The following is a 25,557-nucleotide window of genomic DNA, read 5'->3' on the forward strand; positions in this document are numbered from 1 at the left end:
AAAGAAATATCTACTCAATGATAACGTGCATTGATTTTTGTTGAGAATAAAGAGCAGACCATCAGTGAGTCGACGACCGACATAATCCTTATAAGCTGCTGTTTTTCAAATGGACATTTTTAGAATTTCTCTATTGATTTGCTCAATCCTTTTGATATCGCCTCAAAGGATTTATAAATGGTTAAAAGTATCATTAGAAAATATGTGAAATTTTATTTATTTTTCTTCTTTAATATACGTGTATTGGGTATAATAAGAGCTCAATATTTAATTCTCTACTCGTTTGAAATAATCATTTTCCATTTTCTCGACAATAATACTCATGTTTATATTCGTTCGAACGTACGAGATATTTTGTAAGTCTTTTGCAGTTACTAGTATAATTGCCTGTCGACTGCAAAGCGCTGTTCCCCAATGTTCTGCATTTTCTGCTTTTGTAAATTCAATAGCAGCAATCAATTACCGATTTTAGTTGTACGAAAATTGTTTTTATCTGGAAGGGCGTTCGAAATTTCCATTAAAACAATCACAAAGATATTTTTCCGATTAAAGAAATTGGATTTATCGAAACGTAAAAATTAGTATGGTATTTTGATTACGAATTTTCTTTAAATATCGTACAAATGGTTGTCATTTTGATATTTTTGGAGTGATTGTGATAGATTGAGATATTTAATTTCCTCAGAATTCTCTACGCAAAAGTTCTCTTCATATAATTTCAATTCATTTGAACTTAAAGGTTCACATGCTTTTTACTGAAAGTGTTACATTTCCGTAATACATAAAGGAAATGATAATGGGATTTGAAAGAACACGAAGCAAAGACGTCGTGAATCTGTTTACCAGATAGTATTACAATTAATAACGTCTTTTGGCATCATAATGAATGTGAAAAATAACCCCAAAGTTAACGATAAAGTTATTTAGAAGCTTCATTCCATCTAACCAAGATTTTTCATGGATTTTACTATCTTTTATGCTGCGAATGATAGATTAAATGAAAAAAATGTCTTGTATTGATTTGATAGTTCAAGGAAAAGGATGATAAGAATTATATCACATGAAAAATGTGATTAAATAGTTGAAAAAGCATTGCAAATGAATGTTTATGACGTATGCTGTATCTATTTAAACAGTTTATTATGCCCTAATTGAAAGGCATCTCCGTTATGCCTTTCTCTTCTGAGGCAGTTGACGTGCGACTCAATTTGAACGAATCTTCAAACTACAAAAGATAGCTGTTGGACTCGGACTAAACAGCAGGGCTCACTGTAGTGACTTCTTAAAAAGATTAAAATTTCTGACTCTTCCTTCCTTCTTCATCTTTGAATCCAATTGCAGAAAGGATCTTTATCTACCTACTCCACGTTCAAAATTAGAGTGCTCAATATTGTACAATGCAAAAAAATGCACAATCACTTGCCAATTGAAATCAAAGCGATATCATCATAGTTTAATTTTACTATGGACTTATATACTAATTATAACCTATTCCTATTACCTATAATTTTGTTACTCATTGTGGTTTTCTTATGTATATCGAGATTTTATTATTATATTTATTTAGTTGTTTTTACTTATATTTTTCAGTTTTTACAAGTTTTTGTCTGCAAATTATAACAATTTTTTGACAATAAAGCATTTCTTTCTGGTATAAGTCATGAATTGGGAAAAGCATATTTGAACTCGTTTTAGCTTGTCAGTCTACTACTATAGTTGATGTAAATGTCTGTAGTGAACCAGGTATGTAACAACTAGTTACTTTGAGAAATTTCTATAAGTATGAGCAGATGAAATGAATGAGTCAGTTAAGAAAAACAAACCGTCTTGACTTCTCTAGATTCAAAAACAGATGAACATGTGTAAGTATTGGATGTACTTATTTTTTCAAAGAGGCAGTTATTCCAAAGCTCAATAAAGAACTTGAATCGGTGAAAATAGGAACAGTCCAAAATTTTACGTTTCCATCTGTTATACTCAATTTTTATGTATCTGACTGCTGATGATAGTAGCCTGGTAGAATCTGAAAATAAGACGACCCCAGGTAAAAAACGTACTAAAAATCCAGAAAAATGCAAAGTAAACAAGAGGAAGATTGTACTTCAATTAGGTAAACCATAAATCATTTCCACATCTGGGAAGGTTGCAGCAGAAAAAAACACCGGATACCCATGCACGTGAGTCTTTATTATTATTATTATTATAACCTGTTATAATGTATTGTTCTTTTATAGGTGCAAACTAAAATATACGAGGAAATTTACCGAAGAAAAAAATCTGATTATTTCGAAATTGTACGATAGAAAACCGAAAATGAGCAGGACAGTTTCCTGCAAGATTTAATGAGATCAAAACCCATTGTAAAACGTCGTCAACGAGTTGCTGATGCATATACGAAGCCAAAATCTACAAATTTTCAGTACTTTTTCAAGAAAAATGAGGGCCAGTATGTAAACAAGCTCTGCCTAGAGACATCCCTGGAAACCACAATAACAGACTTACCTTACTTTCAGCCGAATCCTGGCTAAAAATTAAAATTCACATTAATTCTTTTCCTTATAAATTTCCTCATCATGGAACGAAAGAGATTAAATATCTGGACTCTAAACTTAACGCGAGAATTTTGTATGAACTTTTCATCAAGAAACACGCTTCATTGCAAAACGTTGTTGAATATAAATATTTTCAAAATATTTCAATGAAAATTACCTCTTTAAATTTGGGAGACCACAAGGGACGTTTGTAGTGAATGCGAACGAATCGGTACGAGATTAAGAGATAAAATTTTTAACAACAATGTTAAAAGAGTTCGTGCAGTCACATTGATGAGTCTTAAAAGAAGGACAAGAAAGTTTTATAGTAAATTGCAGGAGGTACATGTATTGTCTAAGGAGTGCCCTGAAATTTTAGGAACCACATTTGATTATATGAAAAATTTGCCCCTGCCAGTTTCACAGGTGCAAGAAATATTTTGTTAAAGAAGTCGTTAAATCTAATTTCCATCTGTCTTTGAGAATCTATGAAAGAAACTGATTTTAAATCAGAAGAGACCTGAAATCACAAACATTCAAAAGCATAGAAATATTTCATTGTAGGCATTGAGTTTATTAGTTGGAAATTTAAATGAAAGGTACCTACCATTCTTTAAATTAAGTTCGAATGCAATCGTTGTCCAAATATCTTGTTTCAATTTAATTTTCATATAGTTCGGGTCACTTGCATTATATAACACTGGGTGGTTTCGTACTAGTTCAATAAATTTTTCTTCACGAGATTCCATTTTCCCTAAACACCTGTAGGCAACTGTGCAAGTATGACGCAGTTTGTGTGAGACATTCACGAGTGCCACATTGGCCACGTTCGGCGCAGTACTGACCTGTTACAGTTACAGAAACTGTGCTGCCTTACACGTGTTCACTGCGTCTCAACTTGCGCCCGGCTTATCACGAAAGTCAAGCCCTAAAACGCCCGAATGAGATTTGCACGTTTTTAGCTCAGCAATTACGAGTCATATGCCCCAAGAAGTTGAAAAGTTGCAGTTACCTGCACTCGTGTCCAGGGTAGAACAAAAATAACATCCTCGTAAAACTTTTGATGACAAATCAGTAAGCGTTTGTAGAAACTTTACCAATCCGATCTTTACCACGAACACTCCTTTTTACCTTGCGACAGGGATGTAGAAGTGCAAAAAAACATGATCGTATGTATGTTCCTGAGGAATGTGAAGAATTGGTACAGAATTCTAGAAAAAAAATTCCTTCCACTGTACATACCATGTCTTACGAGGATATATTAGATTTTAATAACTGGTGGACATCATTCTATAAGAAGATTATATCAACAAATAAGGAGAAGATCCAGGTTATCTTGAATGCTTAGACTTTATTGTCGGAGCTATTTTATATACTTTCAAGTTACTAAAATAAAACCAGAATCCAAAGACTCCTACTAGTATAGTCTATCCTGGACCATTAGCAATCAACATTAAGAAAATGAGAGATATGAAGCAGATAATAAAATAAGTAGAGGGGGAAGAGCTAGAGCTCTTTTATCATATTAAATCCTGTCCAACCACTAACATAGACGGTGATGATAATGCTGAGACGGAATATTATTCATTTCTGTACTACAATTTGTTATTTTTGTTGTTGTATATTTTTTGTTTAATTCTAGGCAAATATTTTAATTAAACTTAGCTGAGATTAATAAAAGTACAAGTCCAAGTTAGATTTTTTGTTTATAAATAAAAAATTCATAAACCGACAAATTTTATTTTTAGTGCAAACGACGTAAACACTCAAAAATTTTATGTATACACGAAACTCGTAACAAGAATAACTAACACAAAAATACAATATTGAACTTATGATCTTATTATTACCTATTCTGTGCGAATTATACAATTTACTCACGTTACCATAAAAAAAACTATCAATTGAAGTTTTTCATGTTAAAAATGACCTCAAACTTGAAGCAAAAGTTATTTAAAAGTTTCATTTTAAGTAACTAATATTTTTCGTAGATTTCACATTATGAAATACAGTTGAAAATTAACAAGAATGTTTCATATCAAATTGATAGATCTCACCAAGTATTTCAGAAATGATTTGGGTTATTGCTGACCAAAAATAAAAAGGAAGATCGATTTTTTCAAATTATTCATATTTTTTCAATAAAATAATTTACAAAATTTTTTGATCACATCTCGTATAACTATACTAGTAAAGTGAGTATAATAAATTTCAAATGTGAAACATTTCCTTTTGGAAATCCTTGCCTCTAACACAATACGGTATTTTTCAGTCCGCTGCTTTCAAAGGACGACCTAGTTGGTAATATTTAGTGTCATATTGGATGGAATTCAACATAAGTAATAAAAACAGGATTAAACTGAAAAGGAATTTGCATGATAACGGAGTAACAATTCTTTACATTACATAAACCAGTTTCGTTTGCTTCAAGAAATATGTTCTTTAGAAGTAATTACTTTAAAAGGACCTTTGCAGGTTCCTTTTGATGTCAATCTCAAAATTAGGTTCAGACTTTTTTGAAAAACCCGCATATTCAGATATTAATATACGCAAGAGGATCTTGTTATATCAACTTATCCGTAGATTCTTAGAAGTATTTAGATTAGTTTACGTGAAAGTATCATCAATATTTGCTTCATTATGATATTTAGTAATATATAATAAAGAAGGCAATAGCTAATAATAATAACTGTTTAAATACAAACATAATGCTTTAATTGAATTTATTACTTAAAAGTTGATTCAACATTGCACAATCTCAAACATGACAAGAGAGAAAATTTTTCTTTTTTCTCTCTTTCCTGATTACCATAGCGATGAGTTCTCCTTTTTATATAAATCCTTTAATCAATAGCACACCATCGAAACTGCACCTTCAATAAATCCCTTTTAAGTACATCGGGTCCGAACAGCAATATAGGAATTTTTCAAACACTTTGACATTTGAAATTGTTGACTGGACCTGCAAAAACTTCGCACTTTTGATATATGGCAGACGAAAGCACGAAGCGGCGGCGCTGAAATCGCAGAGCTTTCGGCTTAACTCTGCCTGCCTGAGCTTTCGGCAGTCAGTTATTTCGCGCTATCTTAGTTGGTACGTCTCGGTTTGCCAGATTATAACCGTAAACGGAGTTTTGCGGGCTTTTGTTTCATCGACGGTTACAGTCTGTGGGCTATGTGATTGTGAATATCGGCGTAGAAATGGAAAACTGCTAATATTTCTTATATAGATATTTTGTATAGTCTAGTTCTATTGATATTTGAATCTAGTTGAGTAAGTACACTTCAATATATAAATTTAATTCATTATTAAATCAAATCTATTTGATATAAAACATATAATTATGAAAAATCTCGAAGCACCTCAAATTTAAATTATAAATGCACGCAAAATGTGATTTCTACTTTTAGACAACAAACAAAACAAATAAAAGACTGTGTTTATAAGGCCTCTACAGACTTTCTTCCAAAATAAAATCGCTTTTGAATTTATTGCAGAAGTTAACATGGAAATAAATGAAATCGATGAGTGGTTTATAGAGCAAAAAAATTTTGCTTGGCTCTTAAAACATTACTTGTTTCTCTTTTCACCGATTTGAAATATGGCGTCATGGTACTTCAGGGCATATTGTTGGTAATTCGAGGGTTGCTACTTAAGTCCTGAGAGAGACAAATAAAAACAAATATCTCAAAATATTCTCCATTAAGATCTAAACTTTTTTGCATGCGTTATTCGGATAATGGAGAAACATTTAAGTATATGAAAAAGTGTCTGTCGAAAAGTATTAAATAAGGATGGGGTTAATAATTCTTTCAGATTATATTTATTACATTATTTTGTACAACACAAGTCATTGAAATTTGTGAATAATGAACTGATGGGTTAAATCTGATTAAATTCTCCAACCCGACATACTTAATCTACAATAATTATAGATATATAATAATATACACTTTTTCTACATCAGCGCTATTCTGGAAAGTTCTTTAACTGTTATTCATATACAGCTTGATACTTTTTCAATTTTTTCCCATAAGAAATAGTTATTTATAACTCTATCCACATTAGTAGAAGTATAAGGGTTATATTTTTGACGTGTCCATATTATTTTGTTTAATGCTAAGTATTATAGCTTAGAAAATGTTTAAAAACTTCCTTTCTCCTTCTTGTTCTAAATTTAAGGCATTTTCACGATAATATTTTCCATTCCCTCTCTATCCCTTTCGGAATGCTTCAATGAGCGTAGTCATATCCATTGCCTGATATTTTGCAAGAAAGAAATTGTCTTTTTTTCTGATACCTTTCCAGCTTTCAATATCACCTTCCATCAATATGTACACAAACTGGTAGTTTCCGATTCGCATTATATATTCTAGGTATTTCTCGTTTTAATAAATTCAAAGGACGCACAGTGGTTTTCTTGAATATTCAAATTTTACTAGTGTTTCATACATCCATTTTAAATAATTATTTTAATTCTGGTAAAGGTTTCAGGTTCTACGTTTAATTTTGTTTCCATTCGCTTGACTCGCACTAAACTCTGAAACAGTTAAATGCTGCGGCAATTTTGGAAATTAATTGGTCAGTAACTTACAACACAGAAGGTATTCTTCCTCTATCACATAATATATTTTAGGCAAAAAACAAATTCAAACAATGATTTTTTTAGAGATCTTGCAAACTGTACAAATAATTTTCACTCGGAAAAGTTTTAAAACAAATGGTTTTTCTTGTGGTTACAAAAATGTTTATTCAAACGACTTTTATATGTGAAAGTTTTAAACAAACGCTTTATTTTTAAGGCTTTTCTCCTGTGTGATTCCGGATATGTACATTCCAATAACATTTCTTCGAAATTTGTTTTCGAAAACTATATTTCAATAACTAAACGCGTATTAATTTGGATATAATTTCAGTATATTGTTATCATGTAGACAAGGGTTTACCAAATTTCACTTACTTAATTAAACCTGAAACATTTCTACCTGTATAGGTGAAAGGCATGCTGGAAATGAGTCATTACGTGGGCAACCTTTTCCACAGCAGATTCTATTCTGTCCTATCCTGTGTTTCACGAATCATCTCGCATCATCTTACTCCTCCTGTCATCTTAATTTCTTCTGTCCATCTCTTCGTCGGCTTTCCTTTCTCGTAATACTGTTCTTTTCAGATTTTGTTTCTATGTCTTGATTGCATTGATTGATCTCCCAGCTGCTCGAATTCTCTTGTTTATCACTTGTTCCAATCTTGTGTTGGTGTCAAGGTATTTAAATCTTTTGATCTATTCCATATTTGATTCTTCTAATTTTATCTCTCATTCTTCATCCTCTTGGATTATCATCATTCGTTTATATTCATCATCTGTAGACTGTCATTATTTATTTTCAAGTGTGAGTTCAGGGTTTTGCTATGTTCTGCCATTAGTACCATGTTATCTGCGTATAGTATCTCCGATATTTTGATGTCTTCTCAGTTATTTCAAACGATCATACCATATTAAATCCTTTAACAGTTATTTATCTTCATGGCAGTTTTCTTTTTTCTTTTACCAGGCAATAGCACACTTAAAATTTATTACTTTCTTATTACGAATACTTCTACGAATTGAACTATTTTTTTTCCTATTTTATTCTCGAAAATTGTAGGAAACTACTGAACATTTCAACTTAATTCAATTCCACATTCTTTTCATCTTTAATGTAAAAAATGTCTGACAAACAAGTGAGGTATATTGAATCTCACCCAACTTTTCCAAAGTCCTTATGCATGTTATATAGAATGACGGCAGCAGCAGCGTCACATTGTACATTCTGCCCATCTCTACTTGAATTCATCTATGTATGCGATTGAAATGTAGCTCACGACTCTGGAAAATTCATATCCGTATGGCATATCAGAGAAAAGTTCTCAGGTAGTACATACCGATTAAACTTTGCGTGTGTGTTAGATAAAAATAAATATGTAGCCGGAATTCTTCTGGAAACTAAATTTTAAATTCTTTGGATGTTTCTGATGAGGAATAGGTAAATATGAAAGTTTCCTGACTTATAAATGTTTTTATATTATATTCAAAATATAATTCAAAGTTTTCGAATACATCTGTGTATCAACTAAAATTCCTAGAGCAATTGAAAAGTCATATTGCATTTTGGTAATATGCCTTTAATCAGAAGCAGCTAATGAAAATATGATACGGATGAATTTAGCAAAAATAGGGGTACATAAGAGGTTGGTGCCAGAAGTACCTGGCCTAACAGAGAAACTACAAAAATTTTCGAGAATGATATATTTATTTTTTAACTCCTTTGAGCTCCATACATTTTTCACAGCGATGTTCAATAAGTCCGATACCCTTTTCATAATAAGAATATTCATTTACTGCCATCACTTTTTCATTGTTTAGAAAATCTTTGACCACTGAGCCATTTTTTCAAATCTGGGAACAGAAAATAATCCGAGGGAGCTAAATCTGTCGAATACGATGCATGAGGTAGTAATTCAAACTTTTATTTATTAATTTTGGCTATTGCAATAACGGATGGATGTGTGAACTGGTACATTTTTTTGATTGTTATTTTGTTTCGGGTGTCAAGTGATGGACCCATGGTCATGAAACAACTCAAAAAGTTGGCTATATTCCCGTGACAAATTGCCAAATACCCAATAGAAACATCTTCGCGACGCTGTTTTTGTTCCATTGTAAGCAAACGCGGAGCTCATCTTGCGCACAGCTTTCTCATGTCCAAATTTCCAGTTAATATGCGATGTACCGAACTCTTTGAAATGCATTCTAGCTCGCGCACTTTCAGTTGACGATCATCCTGTACCGCTCTGTGGATTTTCTTTAATATTTCTGCAGTCATCTCCTCACTCGGTCGATCACTGCGATGCTTCGTAGGTCGTGCAGTCTTTTTAAACTCTGCTACCCAATAATCACTGTTGATAACGAAGCAACAGTCTCACCCAAAGTAGAATCTACTTCACCTTTTATATTGGTTTGGCTGATATCTTTTAAGGAAAAGTATTGTATTATATAACGTTGACCAATTTTTTCAAATCACTGAAAACGTTCACTATTGATGGTTTCCAAACAAATACTCAACAACGTCTTCCATCGTAGAGCATTTTGCTGTAGAGATTGTATTCTTTCTAATACAGTGTCATTTTTTAAAGAAATTACTGCCATCTGTTATTACTGTTATTGCAAAAAATTCTTTAATTTCTTGACATTAGTTAAGCAAGTCGTTTTTTATCTAGGTTGCATTAGAATATTTTAAAGTTAGAAGTAAGAAAAAGCATTTATAGTTTGATTTCAGAGATACCTGACATAGTTCCCATATTTCAAAACCAAAATATTTCACACATAAGCATTTATCGTGTTATAGCCAAATATGAAGAAGGAATACGCTGTATAAGTCTCCCAAAAAGTGAAAAACCAAGAATTTTTACACAAAAAGAGCGGAAAGACTGGTAACAAAAGCAAAAGAAAGAGTCGATGCTTCCGTAAAATACCGAAAGTGTCCTAAGTACACCACAAACCAATTACCTCGGATACCAAGATGCTGGCATTATCAAAGGCGGTTACATTTTGAGAGTTATGGAGGATGTAAAATACTTCACACCAGCCAAATCAAATCAAAGAAGACGATGGTTTTTATATGGAGAATATAGAAGAATGCCCTAACAATATAAAATTTCAAGATGAAGCAAAATTGCCTTTATGCAAAAGCAACTAAAAATTGGCTGCATCAAAATAATATACCTTTTATACCAAAACAAGATATCCCACTCCCCAATTTACCCCAGGCCTATCCAATTGTAAACTTCGGCTACTTTTATTTCGCTAAGGGTGGAGGGTGGCAAGCCGAAACTATTGAAACATACGTTACATTTTCTAAATAAAATTGTCCACTGTACTTTCAATCCCTTAGGGGTGATAATTTCAAATTACTAATAGAAGTTTTGAATGAAAAGAGATAGCGTATGTTACTGCGTTTGAAAGAGCTTTCATTCTGTATCCAGGAGTGTAGTCATTCTAATTTTTTTACTTGAGAAGGATACTTAAGAATAAATTTGTTCTTTTATTTCGCAATATGTTTTAAATACACTTTATTATATTGACGTGTCATTTTATCAATTATGTTATCCTGAACAATAGTATGTTAATTTAAATAAGCTTCTTAGCCCTCCTGGGAATCGCAGATATCGACGGTACTAAACTGCAAAGATGACAAGGACCGAAGGAACTACGATATTTAGAGGACTTCAAAGGAAATTCAAAGTCAACCTTGAATGAAAAAAAATGAGGACAACTCGCATTGAAATGGGACAGAAGTATACAATCGTGAATGGGGTGATGGCTCCATTATTTCTTTAGGAAAGACCAAGCTATCGGGCATAATAACCTCGTCTCAAATTGCTGTACAAGGTATAACTACATTACTGTCTATATTAGACAGTGTAGTGGCACTAATGTTTTGGCAAAGTATAACCACTGAATCAAACCTGACTCTTGAATGCTACAAGCTACTTTATGAACTGTGAAAGACAGCGACGCTCGAATGATTCATTTTTTTGGAGAGACTTTATGAGCTAGTATAAGAGCGACCAAGAATACTGCACCTAAGTTTATATTACAAAAATTAAAGATTCGGTTAAAAAGCTTCAGAAAATATCGAAAATATTACACATAACTATGTTCTAGTTATGACAATAAATAACAGAATGTTTGGAATATGTTAAAGCGATTAATTATAAGTTGAAGGTATCGAATGATAGAAATTACAAATTATGCGTTCTAGATTTTGTGGAATGTCGTAGCAAAACTTCTTTCAATACAATACTATGAACAAGGAAAGAATGCAGTAGAAGCAATCCAACAAGAGCAGTTCCAATTATACTCGATAATAGGAAGCAAAATTGAAGTTCTCTACGTTATAATCATATAATAACACTCAACTTATTTGGAATTGAAAGTAGAAGCAGAGAGATGCAAAGTGCATTTTTTCACAGAGAAAAAGAAATCGAACAGTAACTCAAATAGAAGAATCTAACAGAGTGCCAACATGGAGATCAAAAATAAGCAACCAGTAAATGTGTGCTTGGTGAAGTTAATCTAAAGAGATTATTAGAAGGACGTCGAAAAACATACGTCCAATTCTGACTATGCATCCTTACAGGAATTAAACTAATTTGAATGGTAGGAAAATATGTCTATAGAGATTTAAAAATAACACTCCAGCTTGTTTGGAATTGAAAGTAGAAGCAGTAAGATAAGAAGTTTATTTTTTCAGAAACAAAAAGAAATCGAACAGTAGCTGAAATAGAAGAATCTAACTGAATGTCAGCATGGGGATAAAAAATTATCAACCGGTAAATGTGTGATTGGTGAAGGTACTCTAAAGAGATTATTAGAATAACGTCGAAAAATATAACCAATTCTGACTATGAATCCTTACTGGAATAAAACTTATTTTCTCGATGGTAGGAAAATATGTTTATAGGTGTGAATGAGATTTGGAAAAGGACCAAACAATCTGTGGATCCAGACGCACTCAAATGCTGTTTAAAATAAAGTTATGCTAGTTCATAAAAATAACAGCAATCAAATAGTAAGTCTTCTTACCTCTATTAACAAATGAATTTTCTGTAATTCAAACTAAAAGATATATGAAGATTATATGAAACAATTCTATTATCTGAATTATTGATCACAAAGACTGGTTTTGAGATAACATACAAATTTTGTATTTTAATTGTTTTAATATGTACTATAAATTCTTATGTCTCTCTTCTAGCGCTGACCAGAAGAAACGTTGATCTACAATGAATCACATGTATAAATGTTACTAATTTTAATCTTCATATCACGATATTTTTCACATATTCTTGGTTAATTTGATGTTTTCTAAAATTTCCACAAAACACAGGCGTACGTCACTTTTTATCTTGGTTCGTAACAGTAAATCTAAAATAGTAAAGCAGCTGTTATGAGTTTTCTTTTCTCAAAATTTGAAACTTGATATTGTATTGTCGCATATTGAACTAAAATACCATGTAGGGTACCTAGGTAAAAAAAATAGTTGTAGAAGAAAAAAGAAGTGACACGATAGAGAATTTCTGTTAACCCTTGATATATTGACACACAGATGCAGATAAACATTTTCGAGTATATGAAAACTCAAAATTATCTATCAACCCCTAAGTAATTAGTTCCCAGCTTCGCTTACTAAAATTTCTTTATTCTTTCCTAATTCATTGTTATGTGCAAGACTCACAAAGTTTTCGATTGTATATACAAAGTACAGTCGACATTATTCCAACTTACGAGTTGTATGAAGTATTGTTAGTAACCAATTGTGCCAACAGCACAATCGAGGAGATTCTATTTCCTCGAGTTTATTAAGACAAAGTGAAATGTGTTCAACTACAACAAAATCAACATTTCGCCAGTCAAAACAATTTATATAAGATCGACACGGAAAACTTAGTAAGTTTAAATACGAGATTGAAGCTCTTATGTAAATATCAAATAACAATTTCTTGCAAAAGTCACTTGCTCTACTTATTCTCATTATTGATATTCATTGTTTCCAAAATGTAGCAAACTATTATCAAATTAACTAATTATTAGTCAATATTTGTACAATAGAGTCAATTATTTAGTCAATTAAGCCAGCTTATACTATTTGATTGAAGCTCTCGTAGTTCCCGTATCGGATCAAATTATTACTTAATTCAATATATCATATCCATTCAATATAGTTCTGGAAGATACTATATATTAGTATATACAAATAAAAGGTGGGTATCATGATCTTATAATATAGCGGTTCCAATCACCCTTGATACTAAACACTTGCATGAACAGCTAGTTTAATCAAGAAAGTGGCAATACATCTAAAAGGACTTACGCCAGAACTACTATGGACGATTCAACATTCCTTTGTCTACAAAAAAATCGAAAAACTAAATTACTAAAATTCCAGAAAAGATTTTCTAAAATAACTAATAACTAAAAGTCAAGATGACTTGTTCTAGTATTCCTCTTGAAGCATACTGATTTCACACATACTTATCTATAATTTTGTAAAATGTATGATGTTTAGTTAAATCCATTGAAAAGGGAAAAAACCAGTGATAAAACTAGAACAATGATCTCATTAAAACAAACTTCTCACCAAGTCAAGTTACATCAATTGAGAATGTGAAAGAACCAATTCTAAAACTATAACAATTATTTCTTTTAACTGTTTGAATGACTAAAACTGAAGCATGACAACGTAAAATCTATTTCATTTCATCTTTTTTATATTCAGATGTTGAAGAGTGCACATTGTGTAGAATGAAAAGCTTTCTCACCAAGTTAAGTTACATCCATCTAGAAAAAGTAAGAACCACATCTTGAACTGGAACAATGATTTCTTACAACTGATTATATGTCTGAAAATGAAGCTAAGAACGTAACATCTGTTCCATTTCATCGTTTTCATATGTAGATGTCGAAGATTGTACATTGTGTGTAATGAAAAGCTTTGTCACCAAGTCAAGTTACATCTCTTCAGAAGGTTAAAGAACCATTTATAAAACTAGAACAATGATTTCGTTCAACTGATTACATTACTGAATCCAAAGCTGAAAATTACATTACTGAATCCAAAGCTGAAAACGTAGCATCTTTTTGTGTAAGTGTAAGAACCACTTCTTGAACTGGAACGACGATTTCTTACAACTGATTACATGACTAAAGCTGAAACGTAACATCTGTTTCATTTTATCTTTTTTATATGCAGATTACGAAGATTGCACATTGCGTGAAATGAAAAGCCTTTTCACTAAGTCAAGTTACATCCATTGTCAAGGTAAAAGAACCACTTCTAAATCTACATCAATAATATCTTTTAACTCATTAAATGACTAAAACTGAAGCTGACAACATAACAACTGTTTCATTTCATCTTTTTTATATGCAGATGTCGAAGATTTCAAATTGTGGTACGGTGCTTTCGCGGTGGTACGTCCAACGAGAATTAGAACTAGAAATAATCGCTACTTTTTTGACACTGATTTTACTAGCCCCTTTTTTTCCTTTTATGAGAGCAAGTTTACCGATGGGTGTTAAAAGAATGGACTTTCAATACGTTCCGTTTATTTAGTGTAGATAATCTTCATTTTTCTCTTCAATTTTCTAATGTTATGTCGGTTTTTTTAAGTTTTATTCATACATTTGTTGCACATTTTTTTCGTTTTTGAAAATCGTGGACTAAACGGTATGCTCTGATAAGCAACACTCACTCTAAAAATAAAAATCTGAACATGTGAAAGTATATCCACGAGCTATTTCCATTCAAACAACTTTGTATAATTTATTGGAATCTTCGTAGCCTCTCACTTTCTTATAATTTTCTAATTCCAAATGCTATTCCACTTTATTTTACCAACCACGTAACCCAATGAGATTACTCAGAAAAGTATTTTTGTTCAAAGATTACTTTTTCTACACTAGGTGTAATAAATCTACACGTTTTTCGCAACAATTTTTAAATGGAGCGAGATGCAGCTAATTTAATTATCTCTGTTGCTTTTCCACCGAGTTCTGCCTTTCAAATAATACCTAGCGCTATGTTATGAATAGTTGAAGAATGTTGCGAATTTCAGAAAAGTATGTACAAACATTTCTGTCAAATTGTATACCGGGATTTGAAATTTCAGTTACTCCACTTTCTAATTCAACTTAATGTGTCTCATTTACTAAAATCATAACTTCAGAATAACACGAGAATTTGTAGGAGTTTCCATTGAAAATTATCTATTCCAACTAAGTTAGAAATTTTACACAAATGAAATCCAAATTGATATATCATTCCGTGTTTTCCTTTTCCAAAAAATCGGTCCGTTTACATCTAATTAAAATATTTGAAAATGAAAATGAGAGTAGTGAAATATGTTTTCTTTTTTATCAGTCGTAAGTATCGAAGCATTTTCTACAGGGCTTCAATTTGAGAACCTACCACCCTATATACACTCACTTAAACGTATGTTTAATTTGAGATATAAATTGATGGTTATGGCAAAATTAGTAATTAGTAAACTGTCCCAAGTAAAGTTGAAATCAATTTTTTGTCCATTAGATAAGGTGCCTGCTTGTCTCACCTTGTTCCAAATAACTTTAACTTATTGGATTAACTACGCCAAAGTCTATGGAGGGCGGTACAATCTTGACGTGCAATATGTACATACATACGTTGGTTGCCTTGTTAAAAAAGAGCCCATTTAGATAAGATAGTAAAGTTTGTAGAGCATCATGAATTAATGGCCAGCTATCCTATTGCCTCGAAGAAATACAACAGTTTTTATTTAAAAGACGGTTTATATAGTAAAATCGTTAAATTATTCGTAAAATAGGAAAACTAAAACGTACTGTGAATTATCGCAGGTAGTATAGAGAAAGAACTTTTAGTGATTCCTGAAAAAGACAGTTTCCAAAAACAAATGTTTTGTATGTGAAGATGGTAGTTTCAAAAAATGAAAATGTGACTTTTTTAAAAAAAAGAATGTAGTTTCTAAAGAGAAATGATGGTTTGTTTTCTCAACAAGACATTTCCAGATACAAATGACGTTTTCTTTTTGTATAAAAGCAGTTTCTAAAGACAAATGACATTTCATTTTCATGTAAAAGCAGTTTCTAAATACACATATCGGTTAGTTTGTGAAAGACAGAGTTTGAAAATACAAATGCCAGTCATTTTTTAAAAAAGCAGTTTCTCAAGAGAAATGTCGGTTTGTTTGTGAAAAAAAAACAGTTTCTGAACACAAATAACGGTTTGGTTTAGTTTATGAGGACAACTGACGATGAATTGTTTTAAAATAAAAGCAAATTCTAAAGAAAAACTACGACTTCCTTCCCTTAAAGAAATGTAATATTCCCTATTTTGATATGTAATGAAAAAAAAATTTTTTTAAAAACAAAGTCATACTTATTTTCACAACAGACACTAGATACCTAACCTAGTTTCCAATAAATTTTATATACAAGTTATTGAAAAAAGCAAATTCACGTGGAGTTCACCAATTAGATTATCAAAACTAGCCAAGAATATTAGCCCCAAACTTTCTGCGAGGTGATGTGGAGGTTTCTACAGAAAGGGGCTATTTCATACACAACACCGAATATTTCTATTTTATCGGAACCAGTTTCATTAAACTTCCTTATTCATTACAGAACTTATTCATTATTCAAATTACTATTCCTATTCGCTATAAAATATTTCAACGACAAAAATTATTACCGGAAATGGTAAAAACAATAATCTGAAGAATGCTATAACTGAGCTCTTCTTAACATGTATATAGACTTCTTATATTTTCCAAAAGAACTTAAATCTTCAACATAATTCGGTAAAGAAATAGGAAACGTTCAGTATAAATTAAAAAATAGGCTAAACATCAATTATTAACAATCGGAAATGGTATTTTATTTAGGCAGCTTGATATGATGCAATACAATGTGCAATGCAATGCAAGACGCAATACTGTTTAATCAAAAGCAGACGCAGATGAAGTTCAGCTATTCCATGCAAGAGCTCGCCCTTGCAACATTATCGATTCGATTATATTTTCATGTGTTGCAATTCTAGAGAGGAGTCTAGGTAGTCTAGCTTAATAACCAACCTGTCCGTCAAGCTTCAAAAGCGAGGCAGCAGCAGATATAATTATTGCCAAGTATCCACTGACCACTTTTTCCTTGTTCATTATACTTAAGACCAATTGACAGATACAGATCAATATATTGCATAGACGAATATTGTACATCGCTTGACATTATGCATGTTTCTTGCCGTTTCATCATGGTTGTATCTTATCAAAATGAATATCAAGAAACATACAATAATTAGTTGATAATGAGTGAAGAAATATTTGAATAACTCCTAAGGAAAATAAAATGTAATATCAGCATATTAGAAAGTCATGTTTCTCTAGAGTTTCAACTTGCACGCAAAAAAAACGATAAAGTTGCATAGAACTGAACTTTATCTGAGTATGGTTTTGATAAAGAAATATTGCGTCTTGCATTGCATTGCACGTTGTCTTGCGTCATGTCAAGCGGCCTTCTACTGTGTTATTTTCATTTTTAAGCCGGACACAATATATGAAATAAAATTTGACGTTAGGAATTTAATTAACTAATGGAATTATTTTACCGGCAACCTGATGCAGTGGCAAGAGACTAGCCTATAGTAATGTTTTGACTTTGGCAAAAATTGCATACAATTTCTTGCATATGTCAAGCTTTAGAAAATTAATATGTTTCTACTAGAAAGTGGATCTATTCATAGACATTTCTCAACAACACAAACCCTCTGCATACTCCACTTCATACATAAAAAATTGTGTGTATGTCTTATTTTTTAGTTTTCTTTCACGTTTTTCTGAGTCAGACATTTTATCTTCCATCACGCCTTGTTATGAACGTCTGCTTCTGTCATCAAAATATTGATATAATAATGGTAGTCGACAGCACTATCTAAAGAATTTTTTTATTGGCCAAGCGAGAACATTTCTGAATAACAAATAAAACGACTCATACTTTTAGTGTAACTCACATATAGGGTTAGCAATTTTTCATTATAATATACATATAATTATCCCAAATTGGAAGATTGAAAAATTACTATTACTAAATAAGTTTATTTAACATATTGATTTTAAAAAGATTATATTATATTGTAGCGATTGAAATTAAAGAAGAAAAGTTGATAATACATGTGTGTGTAATATTTTAATTATAAAAGAACATCCTTGCTCAACGTCACATGCAAAATATTCGCATCAATTTTAAAAAGAAGATTGCCGTGCTTAATTCCCAACACTGAGATCAGAGGTTCGAATCATCCGTCGAAAGAAGTTATTTATTGAGTACGTCCAAAGAAGAGTTACAAACAAAGAAACCCTCTTATAGGTCAAGCTAATATAAGCCTGTTAATAAATTAGAACAAACGTTTTGCGAAGGATACTTCTTACTTGAACGCTGCTTTGCTAATCAGAGTGTGTTTGCCTCAGTTTTTTATGCCGTATGTGAATATAACGTCAGTGAATGACACACTAGAGAACATATAAAACATTCGATGTATGATTATATTCTGTTGTAAAATAGGAAATGATCTCTAATTAGCGAGCTAATTGAGTTCTGTAAGCTTCAACACTTCAATCAAGTCCCCGCGGATTTCTCCTTTCCAAACAAATCATCAATGTTGAAAATACGGAAAAAGGAGTACATTTAATTAGTAAAGTGAAGTTATAATGTTATCTATATGAATAATTTATCACTCATTCTCACTAATCTTGATATTTTGATGTCAAAATAGCCAGTTTATTACAACAACATAAATTTCTCCTGATTACGGATCGTATCAGAGAGATGGAATTGCATAATTTATGTTGTTTAATAATTTAAAACCCTGCTGGTAATAAATTTGAGCGTAAAATGTATGCAATACCGGAATAAAGTAGTAAAAACTTGAATGTTCATTGTACGAGAGACTCATTAATGGATGTCAATTTGGAAACGTACCACCTTCTATAGTTTAACCTCTACAGAAAATTCAAAACTATGCAAAGCCTCGGCACAATTATTATTAAAGGGGACAATTTGTAGACTGATTCTGAATTACGTTAACCCTCTAGTGGAGATGCTATAATCTAAAACTGAAATCGAAATGGATCTTGTGTGGTACTTTTTGGAAAATAATTGATTTTCCTGTTTAATAATTTTCTGTTTTTTTACTATAAGGCATGAAAGATTAGTGGAAAATTATTTATAATTAGAACGTTAGCAATTATTTTCATAACAATGCCCTCAAAATGTAGAATAACCCTTTAGAAGATGTTATTTTTTTCGATTTCAATTGGGTACGTAAGAAGAAATCTGAAAGCACAAAGTCGGGAGTTCTTGGTAGCTAGTACACGACGAGTTAAAACTATCTGTATATGACAAAATACTCATAATAAATTTATGAAAATTTCTACGATTAGGATTTCGGTTACGATTTTTTCAAACTGAAAACTTTTCTAGAAAAATGCATACGTTTTTAATTTTTTTGTAAGAAATTTGACCGTTACAGACCCTTATAATTTTTTTTACGAGAATACCCTTAAAGATATGAGAATGGTTTCGGTTCGGTTGCTTTACGCAAGGTCAGACGTATTTGAATATGTGTTGAAAAATTTTTCATTTTATACAGAGTGTGTATAAAAAGTGTTCAGAGTTTAACTTTAAATTTCGACCACACCCGCATTTCTAAAAATTCACAGAAAACATTTGATATCTAGATAACGATAAGATTTAGGTTTAGGAAAGTAAACATGAATTTGCCTTGTTTTTCACCCCTGAATGCATTGAAATAGAAAAAACCAAGTAGTTTTATTTAAAAAAATATTTATGAAGTTAAACTTTTAACATTTTTTATACATATCCTGTATAAAATGAAAAACTTTTCAAGATAGACTCGAATATGTCTAACCTTGCTTAAAGTAACCGAATAGAAACCATTTTCATATCACCCACGAGGGTGTGCTCGTAAAAAAATAATTTATAAGGGTCTGCAACGGTCAAATTTTTTACAAACAAATTAATAACTCAAAAAAGTTTCCAGACAAAAATATACTGAAATTTTACATGAAATTCAAAAATGTATTGATATACAGGGTATCCTATTTGAAATGACATTTCTGAAAATATTTTAGTCAAGAAGATTGTATCCGAAAACCCAAATGTGGAAACTTTCATGATTTTATTATGAGTATTTGCCATATACAGATATTGTTAACTCATCGTGGTACACCCTGTATAGAATTTCCTTACATTTTTACTTTATAACCTGTACTTTGAAAAAATCCAGATCACATACATCACAATATGATCATTTATTGCCTCAGAAACAAGAATTGTAACTAAGAAGAAGGAGGAAAGTGAAAAAACTCTTCGAATTTGATAGAATATATGGAATAGTGAAACTAGACGACGATGCACACACAGGCTAATTAGCAGCGTGAACCTAGCGCTCTCATGTGCTTTCTTAAGAGGAAAGTCATCAGAAAACCAATGTACGTCATATTAAGAAGAGGTTGACTCAGACTCTGATGTGCAAGAAAAGAAATATATGATGCTGTTAGCACCTGTCTGCTGCTAGTGCTTAATAACAAAGAAGTCAGTTAACAGAAAAGATTATTATAGAATTCCCAAGAAAATATGACGAAACAAAACACATAGATAAACTTACTAAGGCATGGACAGGATCAGAGTGAGAGAAAATTCTATAAATTTACAAAAAAAAGTACCATTAAGAAGTAATACTAAATTAGAAGAACCGGGTGAGTCGTAGTTGGTAAATGAGGTTATGTTTTCATTTGATAGGTCTAGTGTTGTATTATTCAATAGTCCAACACTGTTACAATTAACATTTCGTGCATGAGTATTTCTTATTTATCGTCAAAAAATTCAACAATTGAATTCAGTGGATATTATGCTACAATCTATCGCAGTTTAAAATAAGAGATATGTGATAAGGTTAAACTATAAGTTTTCAAATTGACATCTTATACAAACAAGATGGTATAATGTTCTATCAGAGAAGAGTTAGATAGGAATTTCTAGAACCCTGGGTGTTATCCATGCTGTACACCATTTACTCCTACTCATAATCACATACTAACAGGAGAAAACCTGAAGACATTAGGCTTATTTTGTGGATATTTCTATTCTCTACAGAAATTTATAATTTATTTCACTCAGGATCTAATCCGCCAATTTAGACGTCGTATACCTCAGTTTGTGGATATTTTTATTATATACAAATCATTGTGGTAGGTCGTTTCGATTGATTTATTATTTTCGAAGTTATAAACAAAGAAAAACTTCGTTTTCTTGCATTATATCAAGATCTCATCATTCGATTTAGACGTTGTATAACTTATTTTGTAAATATTATCATTCTATACTGAAATTTTACTGGAGTCGTTCTATTGTTTCCATTCTTTCGAAGCTATGAAAAAATATAAAAAAAAAACATTCTACAGCTCATGTTGTGGATATTTTTATTCTCTACAGAAATTTCGTTTGCTCTATGAATTTAGAATTTATACACAGAGATAAATGTTGCGATACTTTTTGATTAACATACAAAACGTTAAAAAAATTGAAAAAGAAGTTCATTTCGAAGGTATAAAACAAAGACAAACGCCTAAAACAAAAAGAAATATAAATTGAGAGATCACTATTTTCCTTTTCGAGTTCCTATTCCATTTCATCCTTTTCATTATCAATAAAAGAAGTTATTGATATATTTGTAGTGTAATAGCGCCTTTTTGACACGAAAACGCCTTTACTCAGTTCGATATTAGATCGTTTTCTCTGCTCATTTACTCCTCTAAGTAAATCTCCTTTTTGTCGGATAGCGCCGTAACTCTCGAGAAAAAGAAAAGCAAAATGCATTGTTCGCGAAATATTTCTGTCGAAGCTTTTATCCGAACCTATATACCAAGTGCAAGGGAATACTCGAGGGTCTTAAAAGACTACGAGATTTAAAGCACTACAGAAAACGCAAATTGAAAATTAATATTAATTTATAGTTAATAAAGGTATACGGTCTACAGGTTTAAGAGTGATATAGATTGTTCCAGAACAATAGTGAAGAAGCTCCATTAGGATCGTACAAGTTATTAATTAGTTTTACTGTTTGTCTTTCGTATTTCGATAAAATCCATATACGAAAGTTGAACATTCAATTAAAACACAAACATACACGTTTATAAAATAATAATTGAAATCGAAAATGAAGTAGTAAGCAGAAGAAATGAATAATGTATCGAAGAACAACAAGAGAAAAATAAACAGATAGTAGATATATAATCGCCATACTGCCATACGAAGGAAAGCAGAAAAGAATTTGAAATTGGTAAAATAATAAGTAGAGAAACAAAATGAGAAGAAGAACCTTACTAATCCATCAGACTAGAGATAATTATCAAAATATGGGAATATAAAATACTAAATGAAAATTTTTCAAAGTAAGATTAGAAAAATTCAAGTGACGTGTCAGAACAAGAAATCAAATCATTCCCTCAAGAAATAACACAACGTGATAATTGTGCTATATTAGAATAGAACCTGAGAAACTTGATAATGATGGAAGATTCAGAATCTCAAGTTAAAATAGACATTCAAGTAAGCGAGCCATACAAGATAAATGAAAGAGTCTCACTGTGCCATTAAGCGTTTCGACCAACGGTGTAAACATCACAGTGATAGCAAGAAGCAAAACTGGACTGGTTCAGTTGTTCGAAGACATAGAAGAGAATGCCAGAGATGTCGGGCTGTTCATTGAAGTAACAACATAATATATGATAGCTTCAGTGGATTAGACTCCTAACACAGTAGACCTTAGCAATAGAGAATACAACCTTGAAAGGAGTGACAACCTTCCATTCCCTTGGAACCTAATAGATAACAATGAAAACTGCTCAACAACAATCAAGGGGCGAATACAAGCCTACCATAGAAATCTGAGTGTACTGAAGAACAAACTTCTTAACCGCATCGCCAAAATACATATCCACAACTCTCATATTCGCTCAGTAGTCTTATACGGAAGAAATATTGATGTTGACAGAGTACGACGAAGAAAGATTAAGAAGATTCAAAAGAAAATATATGGAGGCGTAAAAGTGGGATATAAATGGAGCCTCCCTAATTCCAAAAAAAGGTTGGAATTTTAAAGTGCACAATAGGAGAAGAGATAGAGGCTCCAAGTCAAGGTCAAGGTCAAGTTGTAGAGCTGTGTGACTAATTAATTGAATAAGAACAGATTTCCAAACGCTGTTGCGGACGATATGTCTCATGAACAAATGTCTTAGGAAGCCAATGGATTTTTAGAAAACGCCACGAAAGTAGGAGGAAAGGAGTGCTAGTGCAAGAGAAAAATTCTGATAAATATATGGGAATAATAGCAGAAGCCACTACAATGGTCGAAATTGAAATGATAGATTAGTATCTAGAGGTATAAAAGTGAAATATGTGAATTGTTACCTTAGTATAAGAGAAATATCAAACAAATTATCATAGTAATGATTCACTTACTGAACAAATTCTCAATTTTAAAGGGTCTAACACCACGTGCTAGATGTGATAGAACAGGTTTATATAGATAGATCAAAATTACATTGAATAATAGTATGAAAAGATCAAGTACTAATAGTCCTTCTCAGCCTCACTCAGTATGTTTAAAAAATAACAAAAAATATTGGAAATAGGATTGATAATGCATATCAATATCTAGCGTTCGCACATGATTCAACTCTGTTGGTACGAATATGAAAGAAAATATGTGACAATGGTATCCAAAAAGAATCAGAACGTTCAAGAATTGTTGAGTGTCCAGTAGAAGTAATGTCAGACAAACGATAGATGAATAATGGTTACTAAAAGCATTCAATCTACGTTATATTAACGGTTAGTGATAGAAAGGTATTGAATGCTTAAAATACCTAGAAAAATCTATAAAATGAAATTCTATTCTTACATCACTCAGACCCAATAGCACTCAACCTAAAAAAACTTCAAATGAAAGGATAGGAAAAATTTCAACACAGAAGAATGAGAAGATACTATAGGAATAAGAGAATAGATTCAGTATGTTTTGGAAAAGCGCAAAAACAAAGATGGTTGAGGCACTTGGAAAAAATAGCAAGGAACCTTTGGAGCGCTTAACTGTCATAAATATCACTATTTGGAAATCGATTATACAATAATCAGATAATATTAATAATGTGGTTATATAGCTGTTGCTTCGAAGTCGAAACCAGTGGAAAAAAGATTTTTCAGCTTATGATGAGAATAATTTTTAGTTTAAGTTACCACCATTACTGCTATGGAATTTGGATCGTAGTCCTCCGTACAAATATTATATAGTTTTCGAATCTTTACTAAATCTTAAGTAGAAGTTATGTATTGAATCTTTTCTTTGAATTATACTATAGTTTGTTGATGAGATGAGTTAAAAAAACTTTAGATTAGCTGTTTCCTGATGGGCTCTCTTTGAAGAAAATAGAAAATTATTGTAGATAAATATTTAAAAATTAAATTATATTTACGAACAAGCTCGCGAAATGGATCCTTAGGCCGGCCCTATCCAGCTACAAAGGAATTTCAAAATTCGGCAAATTCGCGCGACGCCTTTCATGTGTCTATTTATTAGTTTCTTTTTGCTCCAGAGTTTTGTAGAATTTTATTTACGTATATAAATAATTCATGTAAACACAGTGTAGTTCAGTTTATAATAAATAGTCAGAACGATTCATCAAAGTAACTGAGGAATGTATATAAATCATTTACGTTAGTTAAGTGCTATAAGTAAATTATTATAAGTTAAGTGTATTGTAGAGTGTGTAAATAACGTGAGAGACAGTGTTTACTAATTCACCTCACGGATATGAAGAGTGTAAATAAATATGGAAAGCGTCACATTATGAATCAAAACTGGAAGGTTAAGCTTTCAATTAACCGCTTCTAGATCTAAGAACCTCGTATCGCGCAAAAAGTTTCTTTGTCTGACATTCCTATCAAAATACATATGTTTAGGAGCAAACTTATCACAAAGCCGAATTTTAGTTAAGACTTTAGAACCGTTACAAATCAGGTCCCAGAAATTCTCATTGATCTCATACTAAGAAATTGAAGGTCACAAGTCTATATTTTGGGCTTTTTAGATAATTAAGATAGATAGTAAGGTAAATGAATAGAGCAGACAGAAATTCTGAACAATGAAATTATCTATAACAGTTTATTATTTCCTATAACATCTCCACATTTGCGAGTACTTGTCATTGTGAATTTCCGGTAGGCATTCTGTCTGTTATAGCAGAATTTAATGGAATGTTATGCCATTATGCCATTATTTTTTAGTTCATCCAATGTGAATTGTTAATAATCGCTGTTTTATAGGAATTCAAATATTTCCTAACTCGTACACA

The 25,557-nt window shown here is 31.6% G+C and overlaps 1 protein-coding gene across 1 annotated transcript in view; it reads left to right on the forward strand.

Moving 5' to 3' along the window:
* Window positions 1-5,629: 5,629 nt before the first annotated feature.
* LOC130442925 (voltage-dependent calcium channel gamma-5 subunit-like) overlaps window positions 5,630-25,557 on the forward strand; it is a 289,009-nt gene continuing 269,081 nt past the window's right edge. Inside the window, exon 1 of the mRNA XM_056777334.1 lies at window positions 5,630-5,805. The gene's annotated coding sequence lies outside the window, so the exon portion shown is untranslated. The remainder of the gene's footprint in view (window positions 5,806-25,557) is intronic.

Source organism: Diorhabda sublineata, chromosome 4, assembly GCF_026230105.1.
Source record: "Diorhabda sublineata isolate icDioSubl1.1 chromosome 4, icDioSubl1.1, whole genome shotgun sequence".
In the NCBI taxonomy this organism is placed as follows: Eukaryota; Metazoa; Arthropoda; class Insecta; order Coleoptera; family Chrysomelidae; genus Diorhabda; species Diorhabda sublineata.